The following is a 6,731-nucleotide window of genomic DNA, read 5'->3' as shown; positions in this document are numbered from 1 at the left end:
CATGAAATATGTTTATGGATGAGATATCATATATATATGATTCCCAGGCTTTGGTGTTGGAGTCCTTAGAAATAGTTATGAATTTTAGGTGAAATCATTTCTTATGATCTTTTTTCTACGAATATACTTAATTTATGATTGTCATGATTGTGTATGTACAATGTAAGTGTACAGATTGCTTGTTAGGCAAAATATAATCATTCTTATTTCAAGCTATTCATCTGTAAAGGTAATTGGCACCATCAGTTTTCATTAGAGTATGGGTTTCTAGTTAAGATTTGATTCCGGGTGTTCTAGTAGCCATTATGGCTCAGATTATTTGCAGATTTGTCTCGTTTAATTTTACTTCAGAAATAATAATTAATGATTCAACATTATTGTAAACATAAATGTTTTATGCTTGTTTAGAATATACAGAGTACTGTAACAGTCAGAGATAATAGTTACCTGCTTCCAGCCATGAGGAAGAGATGATCTTGTCACAGGTTGTTTCATCAATAAACAAATCTGCATATACTTGCAATCTTAAACTATTTACTTTTAAATAGAGACAGATTTTCATCCCTGCCTGCATCATTTGATGTTGGTGGCGGTGGGGTAGCCTAGTGGTTAAAGTGTCTGTTCGTCATGCTGAAGACCTGGGTTCGATTCCCCCACATGAGTACAGTGTGTGAAGACCATTTCTGGTGTCCCTTGCAATGATCTTGCTGGAATATTGCTGAAAGTGAGGTAAAGCAATACTCACTCGTTTGATGTTGGAAATAAATTTGGGTGGACTAATCATGTTCTGTCTACACCAGTCAGATATCTAGTAGTTTCCTTGTCAGTTTCAAGAGGGAGATTCAATTAAGTAAATGATCAATAGAGTAAAGCACACCTGACACCTGCATGGTTATATTTAAAAAATATATATATATTGTTATGTAATAACAGCTGTATATATCATGTGTTAAGGTTATATATCCCTTGTATTGTTGATGATACTGGAGATTTCACACTCGGCATCTCTTAAATCAATGTATGGTTGAAAACAGTCAGTTGTAACTGATAAGATCTTACACTTTTTTATCTTTGAATGAAAAAGGCCATGTTTAGATTAAGGAATTTATTCGAAAACTAAGTAATGTGTACATATTTTCATTTTCTGTTTTTTTAAACTTTGTTTAAGAACTTGCTACTCTCTTTATGATGCTAGATTTTGTGAGTGCTTCTAGCTATTATGTACCAGTTTTACACCTGGTTCTTTCAGTGAGTCTATGTAATATGAGGAAAGTGCGTACTTGCATTTGTAAGGAAGTCGCATGTTAACACCGTGAACCTCCTTATATGGGTGATAAAAGTAAAGGGATTTGATTTTTTTTGGCCATTGTAAGTTTCTATTTTGTTTTGGTTATGGCTAATATTTGCAGATCATGAAACAAAAATATGAATTTTAAACATTTGTCCTTTGCTTCTCGATGAGGGTTGAATTTTGCATGTGGGAAGATCTATTGTACCAGAATGCCTTTAAGATGGTTAAATTCTTGTCAGTATTCCTTTATTACATATTGAGGGGATCTGTGTCCATGTTAGTGGTGTATCATCATTAGCTGGTTCTCTGTGTATAAATACCATTTCGGAGAACCGTGTATAGCTATATCACCATATTTATTTATTGGCAATAAAATGCTAAACAAATTACCAGTGTGTTTTATTTCTTGGTGACTTTTGAAGAGAGACCTGTACTCTTGTGCAGAGTTGTGAGCCTTCACAATGCCAGGATCTGCTGATCCTGGGTTGAGTCCCAAATTCACCCTGGTTATTATCTTAGGCTTGTCTGCATGTCATCTTTGTCATGTGGACAACCATGATGGCTGCTTGGAATAATTGTACAATGTGACAGGACACATTTTAGGCTCAATTTCCTATGCACAATTGGATTTAAGGTAATAGTTCCTAATTACATGGCTATTTTTTAAAGTGTTTTCCTAAAAGGAAATGTTTAAAGGTCACATGCAACGTAAAATACAACTTTGCAGATTCTGATACCTTTCGGTATGGACTTACCGAAACAAAGCGTCAAAAATGCAAATTCAGCTTATAAAGTTGAAAAATAACGCGATGAAAACAACCGCGCGAAATCGGAGTTCAAACGTTTACGGGTTTCAACAGCTGGGCTGCGCTCATAGCACGTGCGCAGTGAAATAGGTTCGCGCAACTTGGAAGCGGGCTGTCTGGTGAATACTCGGTGAAGGCTTTGGTGTGACCTATTTTCATAATGTTTTGTTGATATCTCACAGGCGCGAGCTTTTTATATGTTATGACAGTAAATAAACTGTTTATATAATTTCATTTGTCTATTTCACCACACGTTCTTCTTACCGAGTCACTTTCTCAGTTCGATACTTAAAAGCAATGTCATTATTTAGCGTTGACACAATTTCTAACTGTGATTTAGATATGTCGCTGTCACAGACAAAACCCAATGTCTTGTTTTATTGACACCTGTGTGTTTGCCTGCCTGTCTGCTAATGACAATATTCAATACACAACTGCGATCACTGACCACATGCAATTTGAACTTAACACCAATCAGGCTATACACCATAAACAAAACGCATTGATTTATGGCCCGAGTTCGGTCTCTGTCACATTATGTAATTACACAGACAGGCAGGTGTGATACTTGAACACATGACATGTTATGATGTCTGTTGATTGCAAAATGTTATACACAAAAAATGAGCATGTATTTACAAAACCCAACATCTCTATATATACACACACAATGAGCCGTGAAGGCAGCATCTGCTGATGAACCAGCCGTTACACTTGAGTGCACACCCACCCGCTCTGACTGGGTTCGGTATCCCGGCTGCTTCGTTTCTTGGGAGGTAAACCCAAGTACAAAATATTGCACTTTTGATTTGCGATTATACGCTTATAATTTTGTTTATTTGTTTTTTCATAATCAGCAATGCATATTATATGTCATGAAGAAGTGATAATTGTGTTTTAATTATGTTTGATTTTTTGGTTGCATGTGACCTTTAAGATAAACTGATGAATAATTGGTCATGGAATTGTAATGCTATTTTTCAGGAACAAAATTGATCATTTACAGCCTGGTTTCATACAGCTTTATTTTGCAGTGCAAAACAAATAATGTCAACAATACAAGAAGTATCCAGTATTGGGAAGTTTTGCAGTGGAGAAGATATTTTAGCATTGCTTAAGACTTCAGACATGGAAATAAGAATGCTATGAAAACGTCTACATTTACTTGTGGCAATAGTCTTTTGGTGTGGTCATGAATGAAATTAATTAACATAAGCATCCATAGGTACAGCTCACCTTTATGCAGTTATCGAATCTGAGTGGTGATATTTTAGGGTGTATTAGGTGATATTTAATGACTGTTAAAGTTAAAACATATTAGTATAGACAAACTTGAATGATAACAACTTTGTTATTTTGTGAGTGCGTTTTAATACCACTTCTTCTACCTTTGTCAAGCAGTAATGTAACACAAAATTCCTCTCAAAAAGTCACTGGTGTTATGCTCTCTTGTATTTGGTTTTTCTTCAGTGGAGTCAGCCTCTATATCTCCAGGACTCTAAGAAACCTAAACTTACCAGTGGTCCCATCCTCTGGTTCTCGCAATCATATATAACCCTCTGTTGATTTTTATCCCCATTTTACCAAAAACAGCGACATGGTAAGGGAAAGGGTAAGGGAGGCAACTGGTATTACCTCGAAACCAAAGCTGCTAAGTATATCATAGATATTAACCACTTTGGTAAAATCAAAGTGCATTCGTTCGGATGGTGACAAAGTTATAAACATTCCGGTTAAATCTGTGAAACAAACACCAATTTGGCCATGTGAATTGCAGTATCCTAGAACTGTTCCCCTTTTCAGGAATGAAAGTGGATACGGTTTGTTTGCCTTGAATATGTTATATCTATGTTATATAAGTTTGAAGAGGTATTCAGTTCAGACTAAAAACACGATGGTTTAATTTCATGATATTAGGCAAAGTAAAAATATGAAAATATCAGAAATAAATAATTTTGTCACAATATTTTGCAACAGGAAAGGAAGCAACTGGCTTTTCTACTTCGATCACGTCCTCATATCTAAATATGTAGACAAATAACATCACGATCTTTCCTTATGAATAGGTTCCCACTTCCTTCCATCCATGTGGTAGATAATATGATTATCAATAGGAAAAAACATGTTTAGCTCACCTGGCTGATAATCCATCTGTCAAATAAGTGCATGACTAGAGGTGAAATCCATTAATGGTCCTGACTACATATTCATATCCGACTTCAAAATGGCCGTTTTGACAGCCATTTTGAAAATGTCATTTTTTGTCTTTTATTCAGACATTTCTGAAAGTGTCGTTATGAAATTATTTGCAGCATATACAGTACAACCAGAAATTATTGAGAATTTAAAGATTGTAAATTTTTTAAAAATTTCACTCATTACTCATGTATTAAATGTGAATATTAGCAGAACATAACTCCAGACTCAAAGACAGGTGAACAGTTAGTATTTTGTCACGTCACCATGGGCAGCAATGCAGGCTTCAATGCGGCGGGGCATACTACTGATCAAAGACGTTAGAAAGTCATGGTCCATGCTGTCCCAATATCGGACCACCTCTTCTTTCATTTCAGCAATATTTGTCAGATTTTTCTTATTGACACTTTCCTTCGTAAGTCCCCAAACATTTTCTATTGGATTTAGGTCAGGGCTATAGCTTGGCCAATCTAATAATGTCATATTTTGGGTCCGAAACCAGGCCAGTGAATGCTTTGAACGATGTTTTGGGTCGTTGTCCTGCTGGAAAATCCACGTGAGCAGATGTCCCTCGAGAATATCTGTGTACCGCTCACTGTTCATATTCCCTTCAAAAACACAGGGGCGTTGCCCCTAACACAGATATGCCACCCCACACATTCAATTTCAGACTGTACTTTGGGCGCTGATACAAAGGTTTTTCAGTTTGTTTGGTCCAGAATTTCAGTGTATTTGGAAACAGCCACACAGAACTTTCATCTGAGAAAATCACATTGTCCCAGTTACAATTTCTATGCTGTAAGCACCAGTTCAACCTTCGCTCCTTTTGTTCAGGTTTTATGATCGGTGATGAAATTCCTCGACTTTTCTGCCAACCCATTGCATGCAGTTTAGTTCTAATTGTCTCCTTACAGACAGCCACAGTTCCTCTATCAATCATATCCATCCTTAAGTTTTCTAAACTCCTTCATTTGTTTTTAGAAACAAGAATACCAAGCCACCTCCTGTCACCGACAGTCAATTTTCTGGGCCTACCTGCACCTCCCTGGTGCCCAATGCCACATCCGTTTGCAATATTTTTCAAAACACGATAAACAGTGGACAAAGGGATGCCTGTTCTACTTGAAATCACTTAAGCTGATCTGATGTCCTTGTTATAATACTCTAAAATCAACTTTCTCTTCTCTAAATCATCCATACTGAGAATCACTGAAAATGTTTAATTAAACATATTCCTAAAATTCTCAATAATTTCTGGTCATACTATATAATATGATCATCAGTAATACATGAAACATAATCTGGGTATATTTTCAATTTGTATCAAGATACCTTTGACCTTGAAGAACAGCTCAAGATCTCTGAAACAGCTTATCTTTTTTATAAATAATCCTAGTGAATTACTAGCAATGGTATGTCTAAAACATGACACAGAATTCCTTGCCAATTGTATTGATACCAGCCATTATTTCTTTCCAATGAGTTTCAAGTGAGCTGTACAGCCCTGTGGCTCTATTTCTGTTAACAATAACAATCATAAATCATGATTGTAAACATTTCAAGACACTTCTAATCTCCTGACCAGACTAATCCAGCTGGTATAAACACCTTAAGACCCTCATTTGTCAGACTTGACTCAAATACACAAATGATACAGGTAGAAATTAGCAACTGTTTGACCACCCTTGATTTTCTAGTTTATTATACGTGTGTATGTCCATTCATTTTGATAAATATCCTGGGTCTATTCTCCACAATAGCTCGTTCAATGTTAATATCATGTCATCATGAAATGTTTTTGCTCATGACCTTGAAACAACCAATCAAGACGACTGTTGTTTGCCATAGATTCAGCTTAATCACAGGAATCAAGCAAGCTCCCCACCTGCTCCCCCATAGACTTAATCAAATCAACAAATTGTTGAAAAGATTCTTTTAGCAGACAAAAATGTGTTTTTCAAGTTGTTATTCAGACATTTGGCCATAACACACTAGTAAGTGACACAAGGGATTGTTTTATGACACTTTAAGGAATATTTTTTCATGGCAGGAAGCACTAGAAATGGACTTTTTAAAGTGAACCCATGTCTTGTTGCTTGATGAGCTAGCACTTGGCTACCCAGCTGCCATCTTGAGGACTAGTGATATCGCCACTTGTGTTAATCCTGAAAGAACAAGGTCAGTGGATTGCCGGGCTATTTTAAGTGTTGAATCATTCCAATCATAGTCAAAACAGTCGTATTTTGGCAAACAGATCCTGGTTATACCAGAGTGAAATAGTAAGAGGATCCTCAAATAACAAATTCAAGGATGAAGTTAAATCTTCATGCCCCCAAAAACAATAATGGTGCATGTCTAAAGCTGAATCTTGGTGAAAATAGGAATGGATCTCTTCTCAGGATAGGTTTGTTTCTTTATTGTTTGATGTTGAACTCAGC

This window comes from Haliotis rubra, unplaced genomic scaffold, assembly GCF_003918875.1.
Source record: "Haliotis rubra isolate DU_JTF1 unplaced genomic scaffold, ASM391887v1 Scf59, whole genome shotgun sequence".
Classification (NCBI taxonomy): Eukaryota; Metazoa; Mollusca; class Gastropoda; order Lepetellida; family Haliotidae; genus Haliotis; species Haliotis rubra.
Note: the sequence above shows the minus strand (reverse complement) of the source record.